Source organism: Chinchilla lanigera, unplaced genomic scaffold (genome assembly GCF_000276665.1).
Source record: "Chinchilla lanigera isolate Chin_1 unplaced genomic scaffold, ChiLan1.0 scaffold00047, whole genome shotgun sequence".
Classification (NCBI taxonomy): Eukaryota; Metazoa; Chordata; class Mammalia; order Rodentia; family Chinchillidae; genus Chinchilla; species Chinchilla lanigera.
This window is the reverse complement of record NW_004955448.1, coordinates 2,872,608-2,884,011: the sequence shown is the minus strand read 5'-3', so window position 1 is coordinate 2,884,011 and position 11,404 is coordinate 2,872,608. Positions and strand designations below refer to the sequence as shown.

Here is an 11,404-nt window from a genome sequence, read left to right as displayed (position 1 = left end):
TAAGGAAGTTGAAAGAAAATTAAACAGAATGAGGCTGTAACCAGGGGTGGTAAAAATCATCATGCACTAAAGTATCAATAGACAAGGTTGTCTCAAGGGCCACCCAGCACTCTGGCGGCTTAGGCAAGAAGACAGCTATGAGTGGGAGGCCAACTGAGGCCACAAAATGAGTTTAAACTCAGGCAGAACAACAGAGGACTGTTTCAAAAACAAAACAAAACAAAAACAAAAAGACTTTGGGTTAGGGTGGTGGATGACCATTGGTTTTGCATTAATTCTTAAGTATTTTAATATTGTTACAATGTTGGTTAATGAAATATCAAAAAGACATTAAATTTTATACATTTTCTTACTATGATGCATTAAGCAATGTATCACACTAACTACTTTAAAGTTTTTTATTTTTTTGTATATCAGTGAATTCTGATTTTGCAACAGCACTGCACATGATTTCAGCAGTATACATGAAAATAAACTAACTACTCACTTGAAAAACTATGTTTAATTACAAAAGTAAGAAATTGAGTGGCAATCTTTGTATTAAATTGAAAAGCCATACAAAATATTTCCAAATCTATTCTTCTTATTTGTGTACAAAATAAGCTGAGCTACATTGGTGACTGTGACAGTTTCTAGGCTTTGTTCTCCACTTTCACTTCCTGCTTAAAATAAATTAGGAAAAAATTTGTCCTTAAAAATTAGCACTCTTTGAAGACATGGGTAATTCCAGGAAAGATGTCAGAAAGGAGACCAAAGGATATTAGTAGAAAATATATTACAGTATCAACACCATTGATCTCAGAGATACAGGAATGTGATTAATTTTTCTTTATATTTCCATTCATAAACATACATATTAGGTTTTGTGAGAATATTTTTTAAGTTTTTCATGTATTCTTTTAGCCACTTAAAGTTTTCTGGCTCCAATACTTACAGCTATGTGATCTTGGCCAGGTTACTTAAATTTCTTAAGACTCTTTCAAGTTTTTTATTGGGAAACAATAATACTGATCTAATAGATTATTGTTTGGACTAATTTGGAGTCCATATGTAAATCACTTAGTATACGACGTGAATCATAGAATAAGTAACGAACATTCACTATTACTACTCTTTTCACTACCATCACTGCTTTTTCTAACTCTCCCTTGAAGAATTAACCAGAACTAAATGCTAACCTGTCTCAGCAAGAAAATGTAAAACACAGGGCAATCATAATGGCTACTTTGTTTTTGCATTTTCACCTTTTAAAAAATATTTTCATTTCTTTTCTGTAATCTGTGATGATCTATTTCATGACAAAGATTTTGCATCTTTTGTTTTCTGTGGATAATTTTGTCAGAATAGAAGAATTTGTTCACACATTATTATTCAATTTATGCTTGTTTCCTAGGTGGCAGATAAGAGTATAATGTTTGGCAGATCTTGCCCAGATTTCCTAACACACATTGAACCTTAAAAGTATAATTAAAATCACCACTGTTTCATAACCAATGCAATTCTAATCTTGATATGCCAACTGTTATATAAACAACTCTTCATCCAAAATGAAAAGCTTCTGGATGAGGCTGGGTAACACTGGTATTCAAGTCCTGCATGCTGGCATAGGCAAAGAGTTTATTCTCTGTGGTTCTGAAGACAGAAGTGTAGAAATTACAGCATGCGAGGAAAGTTGTTGGGTCTTCTTATTTTGGGGGTCCTTCTAGCATATTATGTTCATACACCTGTCCCAGAAAACTGTGAGGCATCATGGTGTATAATGGTGGTTGCAACATACATGAACACTATGCTACATTTGGTAAGTCTGGAGCACTCTAAAGAGAAACCTTTAAAGCCTTGTGTTAATGTATTTTCTTATCTCTGGATTATTTGATATTAGTGTGTCTGCTTCTTGTAGTAAATTATGTTCTTAAATCACTTAGTTTATCTTCTTTAGTTTTTCCTTGCTTTCTCTCAAATACTGGTAAATTTTTTTGCCTCTCTAGTCCCATATTTGTGGAAAATTATGATGTGAATCAAGAGTCTAATTGCTGGAATTAGAATACTGGTAGACACCACTACCTAGCTGTATAAGCTTGAACTAATTATTTAGCTTCCCTGGGCTTACTTTCACTTCTACCTTTCATATGTAGGTAGGTTGTTATTATTTAGTGTAATTCTCATAGAATGCTTGGGATGTTGTCTTGTGCTAAGGCAGAAGGGCAGACTGAGCGGGGCAGCCCTTCCTCACACATCCATTCTTTAACTTCAGCTCTGCCTGCTTTTTTGCATCCAGCTCTATAGCCAACTTCTCTGCATCCACAGAGCCCCTCATCTCCAGGCTACACTAGTATTGCTGCTTGGAAAGGTTTTTCCTTTTACTCAGTTAATTAAATTCTTGGAAAAATATTTTTCTTTCCAGAGTCAGATAAATATACTTGCTGTCTGAAAACTATGTGCCATTTGGTGCCTGCAGATAGCTTTTCCTATCATCTGCTATGTGCTCTCAAAGCACCTGGTGCAGAGCCCTATTGGAGCATTTATGTTATTTTACAACAGCTCTTTACTTGTCTTTTGCCTTGAACTGAGGTTCTTGGAAAAAGATTTTTCTAGTTAATCGTTGGCACCCTAAACCCTAGCATATAACCTGTCAAGTTCTTTGGAATAAGAACTAAGTTCTTTAACTTTTTTTTAAATAATCACTGAGGGCAAAAATCACTGCATTTCTTTTTTTTACACATGGATAAAGGAGATTTATGTGTGAGGATTCCCTTCATTTTACTTGCTCTAATTAGAGTTAATATGCACTTATGTTCACACATCTGTTAGAATTTGTAACTTGAATTATAAATACTGTGATTTTTATTTTTAGGCCACATTAATGGAGTTTCTAGGACTTTGCCATTATCTTGATTGGCTTAAAATTACCATAATGTTTAGAGATGTTCCTCCAACTTCAGATGAAAATGTCATTGTAACTGACACAAAATTCAACAATGTTCCTGTCCGTGTATATGTGCCCAGGTGGAAGGCAGACACACTAAGAAGGGCTGTGTTTTATATCCATGGTGGTGGCTGGGCTACAGGAAGTCCTGGTAAGAGAATGTCAAAAAAAAATCTCTGCCTGCTATGGAGACAATTTGCAAATTTTACTCAGGCTTTATACAGTGCTCTTCAGGAACAAAACTACAGTCTCTTTCTCTTCTCTTGCTTTGATCTAGGGTGCAATTTTAACCTTTCTTGAAATTTCAAATTGCTGTTTCCCATCCAAATATGCCTTTCCTCATCAAGTCAGGTTGAAGTGAGAAAACATAAGTCTTCCTATTTATCATAGTACTTTATGAAAGCGTACATTGGTATTTCTATCATTACCCACTTGATATTATAGGACAAAGTAATACATAAATTCATTGCTTACATATTAAATATGGACACGGTAATATTTTAAGAACTTTGGAAGTACCTTGGAAAATACAAAATTTTTCTTGGAACTTACCTTCTAGTGGAGATAACCTTTAATCAATTGATTCACAAGCAAATACTGCAATATATCAACAAGTGACAAATGTTGAAATTGTAAGCCAGAGTAATTGAGATTGCATGGAATGTTGAAAATCTCTTGATGTAGAATATAAAGAATAATATATTCAGAAGTGGACACACTGGGATAAAGTACCAGTTGTCTGAAAAAAGTCACTAAACTCACATGAGTCTTAGAATATTTGATATCTATCTGTGTACTTCAAATGAGTAGAATATCGATGGTATGGAGAAATTGAGATGGAATTGCATGTAAGAATTGTGAACTCCAGAGGAAAAGAATGAATTACTTCAGACAAAAAATTTTAAAACTTGAAATTCATCAAAATTTCTGAAGTTATGTGAGAAGTTAGAACAAAACATGAGGTTGGGGAGGGGATAAAGACAGAGTCTCTAAGAGAGAATGATTGTCTTGCCCTGACAAGATGAGAGGGACAGTGAGGACAGATCCTTGGAAACCATAGACAGGGGTCTGGGGAGGAAGAATAAGAAACCAGGAAGGCATTAAAAAGTGGACAAAGAGGTGACAAAACAAAATGAAATTCAAACAAGAAACTAGGACAAATGAGAATGGGTGAATGATTTAAAGATATCAACTAAGCAGCACAGAAACATTTAATTTGGATGTAGCAGGCTTTATTTTCATAGTATTGAGGACAGTCAATGGATATTCATACAGAAATACATTGCAGCAAGCAAAATACAAGAAATAAGCAAATAGGAGGGATAATTTCTTTCTCTGAAGGAACATAGCTGTAAAAAGAATAAATAAGAATTCTACATTTAAAGAGAGTTAAGGAAGAATATTTTGCCTGGTCTTTTTATGTGGGAGCTATACAAACAACTTGGTAGAACTTGAAAGTAATAAACAAATAAAGAGGAAGAAAGATCGGCTGGAACTGTTGACTGACGGACAACTCAAGGGAAATGAGATAAAAAGATTTAAAATATTAGTGAAATAATTGAACATGGATGGAGACATAGAGATGATAAGAGAACATAAACTCTTACTCTTATGCAAGAAAAAAGGAAATGACAAGGTTTTCCAAGATGCAATTTAGGAGAATAGTACAGATAGAAGCACTAACTAAAGGTATTCTAGCTTTTTAAGGGAACGTATTTCTACTCCATTTACATTCAAGAGTGAGATTTCTTGCCTCCTATACATGTTACCACAGTTCTGTTCATACGTCTTTCGTTACATCTATCTAAGGGTATATTAGCCAACTCAGTGGCTTACCCTTTTGAGGGGGAAGTTGGTAGTGAGGGCTGAATATAGTGCCTTTGTACAGAATTACATTTCAAGCTATTTTTATTTTTCATTTTGAAACAGTCTTCCTAAATAACTAAGTTGCCAGGTCTGGTCTCCAATTTATCATCCTCTTGTCTTCTCCTAGAACTCTGGGTTACAGGCATGTGTCACCGACTCCAGTGTGACTTGTCTTTTTTATCTACGTATATCCAAGCATCCAAAACAACCAAATCAATATCTCTTCCAGCACAAGAGCTAAGATCAGTCTGCTAGAAAGTGTAGCTAGCTAAGAAGGGCCAATGACAAAGTGTGCAGAACAAGACTTATAAGAGATAAAGAGCAATCAGAAGATTCCCTTTGAATCCAAATTCCAAGTTGTTAATAAGTGATTTCTTACGCATAAAACTAGCATTAAATTTGCCTTTCTCTTATTTTAGTATGCCATACTGTGCAGTCGATTTTTCTTAAGGGAACAGACCTTCCTTCCTTCCTCAGTCCATTAACACTAATATCTTGGTTTTATTCTTCTATTTTAGCTGAACCTTCTTTTGATCTCTTGTCAAAGTGGACAGCAGAGAAACTTGATGCTGTTGTTGTATCACCCAAGTAAGATCTTTGTTGTCTTCTTTTGGGAACAGATGCGTCTCCTAGCAGGATTCTATCTGTTCTCATGGATGGCTTATATATGATTACTCTGATAATAAATGTTTATCCAATGACATTGAGAAAGCAACTAAAAATTAGGCTACATCAACTCTGATTAGCATTGTGAAAATATGTGTGTGTTTATGTATGTGTGTGTGGGGGGTGTGTATGTTATCTGTGCACACAGGAATAAATGATAGTGAAGGATATTTTCAAGATGAGATAGCATTCACCTATAATCCAAGCACCTGGGAGTCTGAGGAAGAAAGACAGTTGTGAGTTTGAGGCCAGCATCAGCTCCATGTTGAGTTCAGGGGAAGTCTGAAATACAGAGGCAGACCTGTTCTCAAAAAGAAAGAGAGAGGGGAAGAAAAGGAAGAAGAAAAAATATATTTTTCATAAAATTTTAAATTTTTAAAATTTTATTATCTGGAGACATAATTACTTGGTATGGATTACCTTCCAACTTAACCCATAGGCATTAAGAATGAATGTCCTGAAATTAGATGATTGTCTATAAAAACATATAATAAATAATTCTTGTGTTAAATGGAGAGCATGAATACTAAAAGATAACTTTCATAAAACTTACCTAGTGCTTAGCTCACTGAATACCATTAGGTGAGTTTGTAACATTAAAACATTATTAAACAAAGTCAATAAGTTACTACACAAATGTATATGTTAGACCTATAACCCTTGTTTAAAATGAACACTTTCAGACAGTAAATTTGTAAGTGAACTATCCTTACACTAGAAAACTGTATAGATCTTTAAATTTAAACTCTGGACAATGATGGAAAGGCTTACAAGTAACACATCCGTAACCATTTGTCTAGTTAAATCATAATTATAAACTTGCAACACAGTCATGCTCAACATTTGTTTGTAAAAATGTCCTTAGTAAGGATAGTAAATAGAATAGTACCTTTGACTTTAGGTATAATGTTGTACAGCAGATCTCTAGAGCTTCTTTATAGTATTTGGTTGACTTCCTTGATTACAAATTCACTATCTCTCTCTCCACAGCTCCTAACAGTCCACAATTTACTTTATGAGCATGATTTAAAAATTTTCATACTTCATATAAGTGAAGTCACAATACATCTCCTTCTGTGACTAGCTCATTAACCTGTCATTGAATAAGTGAAATGTAGTATATTCACACCATGGAGTACTATACAGGAACTCATAAGTACATGGCAATGTGGGTGAGATTCAAGAACATAACGTTGAACAACCAACCTAGTTGCATAGATATTTGTCTCATAGAAAGACATTTGCTTTAGGGGCAAAGCAGGCAAAATTACTTGATGCTGCTATTTCTGGAGAGGATAATTCCTCTAATTCTTAACACAAGGTCAAAAAAACCGCAGAAGGCTTGTCAATGCTAGCAATGTTCCATTTCAGGATCTGGGTGCTATGTATGTGGTATATTCAAGTTGAAAATTCAGAAAATTGTACAACTATGTGCATTTCTCATATGCATATTACTCTTTAATATGATTTGTTAAAAAGTGATAAGAAAACCATATCTTTTCTTCACAGTTACAGATTAACACCAAAGTATCACTTCCCAGTCCAATTTGAAGATACATATAATGCTTTAAAATGGTTTTTACAAAAAAACATTCTAGAAAAATATGGTGTGAATCCCGAGCGAATCTGTGTTTCTGGAGACAGTGCAGGCGGAAATTTAGCTGCAGCAGTGACTCAGCAGGTAGGATTCTCCTCACTTCTATGCTTTTAAAAGTAGACTTCTTGTAAAATAATAAGTACATGTATTTAAAACATGAATGCAAGTATATGTATAGTACTTTTTTAGAAATATTAAAGAGAATACTGTAAAAATATCTCAAGTATGAAAATACTGTTTTCTGCTTCCACAATTTTTTTCTTTCTCAGTGAAATTATAGCTGTCTGAGTAGAGTGTTGATAAAAAATTTTTATGTGTCAATTAAATATTATACTAGTAAAATGAGTAAGTAGAAATCTAGATATATTCAATAATTTTCAATGGATTAGTCCCCTATTGACAGAATAATCACACTATTTTCAGAACATAATCATTTAAAGATTTCCATACTACTTACAAAAACAAAGATAAAAAATCAAAGGATTTTTGTAGATGTATGTAAAATCATATATTTAATAATTTAATGATACTAATATAGTAACAATAATAATAAATAGTATTTTCACTCCAAATTATACATAACATAGGTTTTTGACATAGTAAAATACTATTGATTATTTAAAATGTAAGTTATTTTCCTAGTACTGAATAAACAGAGAAAGCTATTATACATTAAACATATGTATAAGTTTAGATTTCATTTGCTGATTTTAGTTATGAATTGTGGTTTTAAGACATTCCTGTTTGTTCATTACTTGTATGTATTTATTTTTACTTTTTTATATAAAAAATATTTTATATTCTAGTGTCCTTTTGGTAACATTTTTAAAAGCAAAGAGGACTGCATCTGTGATTTCCTATAACCACAATATAAAAGAAGTATTTGTAACTTGGGAGTGATTTCTAATTATTACTCTGGACTTCCTTGTGTAGCAGAAGAAACAATAAACTAGGCATCAGGAAATTTGAAATTCCTTGAGGTGCCATGACCAATAGACGTGGTATTGCCTAGTTTTAATAATTAATTTAAACATCCATTTCATCATCTGAAAAAAATGAGACTTTTAAACTTCGCAGAATTGTTCTGAAGTCAGAACAATTTAACATAAATGTATGTTAAAAATATCTCACAACCTAAAATGATCTTCAAAAATGGTCTCCAAAATAAGTAAAATATTTTATTTTGACCTTTATAATTAAAATATACCTAAATACCACAATTTTAAAAATATTATGGCACATCTAGTATCTTTATTTTTATATGGAAGATACATGTATATTTTATTATATAATATGCATTTCAAATAAAAATATCCAACTTTTAAGGTATATATTTTTCAAAATTGAAACACATAAAATATTTATGGATCACTTTTTTGTTGCAATTTGATGTTTGTACAGTTCACTTTTCTGAACAATGGTACATGCCAATGTGAATGTATTAGGCATGTAACAAACAGGATTTAATGAAATGCTTCACAAAGAAGCCAAACCAAAATCCCCTAAAGTACCACATTACTACATCATCACAAGCCAGTCTCAGGTGAACAGTTTTCTCTGTGAAGAAACCAACTGATATACTAGTTTACTTTAATAACTTTTATATTAACAGAAATCCACTAAGGTCAAATTAAAACAACAATTTCTCTGGATGTAATTCTTGGTAAAAAAGGTAAGAAATTAGCTTATAATTATTTCTACGATCCTTTTGCATTATTCATGAAGAGTGTAGGACAGATAATTTTTCTTCAAAGTATGCTTAAATTATATAACATTTAGTTATATACTCCATATACTCTTCAGCTGATTATTTCAAAGACTGTCAAAAGAGTATATTTCAGTCATTACTTGTCCTTTTAGAGATTAAAATTTTACACATATTCTAGGTTATTATTTTATTATTTTCAAATGAAAATACTATATGAAAATCATCTTAATTTCTCCTCAGCACTTACATGACCCAGAAGTCAAGATCAAGCTCAAGATACAGGCTTTAATTTATCCTGCACTACAACCTCTTGATTTACACTTACCATCATATCAAGAAAATTCACATATGCAGATTCTGTCTAAGTCACTCATGGTCAGGTTCTGGAGTGAATATTTTACAACAGACAGATCACTTGAGAAAGTCATGCTTTCCAATCAGCATGTACCAGAAGAATCAAGTCATCTCTTCAAGTTTGTTAACTGGAGTTCCTTCCTCCCTGAGAGGTTTAGAGAACGACATGTTTATTAAAACCCAACTTGTGGTAGTTCTGAGTTATCTCAAAAATATCCTGGTTTCCTGGATGTGAGGGCAGCTCCTCTGTTGGCAGATGACAGCAAATTGTGTGGTTTACCCCTGACCTATGTCCTCACTTGTCAATATGATGTCTTAAGAGATGATGTACTTATGCATGTCACCAGACTTAGAAACATTGGAGTACAAGTGACCCATAACCATGTTGAGAATGGGGTACATGGAATATTTTTTCTAATCAAATTTAAAATTGGTTACAGATGGATAAATCAGTACATTAGCTGGCTAAGGGAAAATCTGTAGTAAAATATATTAAGGATATATTTCAAAATTATACTAAATCACAAAACATTGGAAAATTCACATTGTATAAAATTGTCTTCCTTGTAATTTTCTATTGAACATCTGCATACACTAAAATAATTTTTACTGTAATGTAACTTTTTCCTGTCTTACTCATGGGGATTTTATTGAACATTTGGCATCATACATGTGCTATTTATGATAATTTTCTCATATTGTTAATCTTATTTTAATATCTTTTTTCCTTCATGTTTTTTCACGTGTTGGGTATTATTTACAGTTGCAAGAAGAGAAATGCAAGAAAACAGTGCCCTTTTGGGTAATGTCCAACGCTTTAATGAAAATGTTTAGGATTGAAACACCACTAATCATTGGAAAGTGTAAGTCTTCCCAAAAGCAGTTTCCTCACCAAATTCCATTTTATTATCTCTGAATATTTCTCTTTGGAAACACTTGCAGAATCCAGGCACCCAGTGTTACACTATCAGTACTGGTAATCACTGAAGCACTTAAAGGAATTAACTGCTTTGATCTGGGAGAATGTACAGTAATAGAAGTTTAGGAAAGATTGAAAAGATTTTCAGGAAGTGCAATGACTTAGTGATGTTCAAAGATAATAAATGTAGAATTATCCACTCAGTAATAGAAAAATCTCACACCCACAAAAATGTAGTCTGTGCTAAGCCCTTTCCATTCTAACATTTCAAGGAGGAAAACAAAATGGAAATGATTTTGTTCTAAGGTTGAGCAGAATCATTTGTCTTGACCATGAGCTATGTAATAAATGCTTATCTTGGGGTCCCATTTTGACAGGCATCTTCAGGTGGTAGAGGAGCTCAATATATTCTCCAGGTAAATTCCTTCTCTCTTTCTACTTCATCATTCTCAGTATTGTGTGTGTGTTTTAGTCATAATTATTGTACTTCTATGTTCAATCTGAATATTTGATCTAGCCAGAGATGAGATAGAAAACAAGAGCTGAAATTCATATTGTTCCCAAGGGCTTGTCCCCATGATCTGCCTCATCCAACTAGTCCTACCACCTACTAAGCCTATTGAACCACAAGCTCATCAGTGTTTTAACCTATTGATGGTCTTAGAACCTGCAAGATCCCATCACCAACAGAAGGAAAAGACAACCCACAGAGCGGTAAAAATTTTAGCCAATCATCTCTCAAATAAAGCACTTCTATCTAGAACATATAAATAGTTGAAAAACCTCAGACCCCTGAAATTCAAAGACCCAACCAAAAAATGGGCACCTGAGATGAATATACCCTTCTCAGATGAAGTACAAATGGCAGATAAATATATGAAAAAATGTTCAACATTATTGGTCATTCAATAGATGCAAATCAAAACAACATTGAGATCCCATTTCACTCCAGAAAGAACAGATATCATCAAGAAATTAACCCATAACAAATGCTGGAGGGGCTGTGGAGAAAAAAGGAATGCTTCTCCACTGTTGGTGGGCGTGTAGACTGGTACAATTACTGTGGAAATCAGTGTGGAGCTTCCTCAAAAAGCTAGAATTAGAGATCCTATTCAACTCAGTTATTCCCCTTATGGGTGTCTTCCCAGAAGAACTGAAAACAGCCACCACAGTGATATATGTATACCCAGGTGTATAGCAGTACAATTTGTAATATCTAAAACTTGGAAACAAGCCAAATGCCCATCACCCAAGGAATGGATAAAAACATGCGGCATTTTTATACAATAGAATACCTCTGAGCCATAAAGAAGGATAAACTTGAGATTTTTATAGATAAATGGATACAACTAGACACCATACTCATGAGTG

At 33.3% G+C, this 11,404-nt stretch overlaps 1 pseudogene; it reads left to right on the top strand.

Annotated features, from left to right (window-relative positions):
- Positions 1-1,556: 1,556 nt before the first annotated feature.
- Positions 1,557-9,808, top strand: LOC102005195 (annotated as a pseudogene).
- The last annotated feature ends 1,596 nt before the right edge of the window (positions 9,809-11,404 follow it).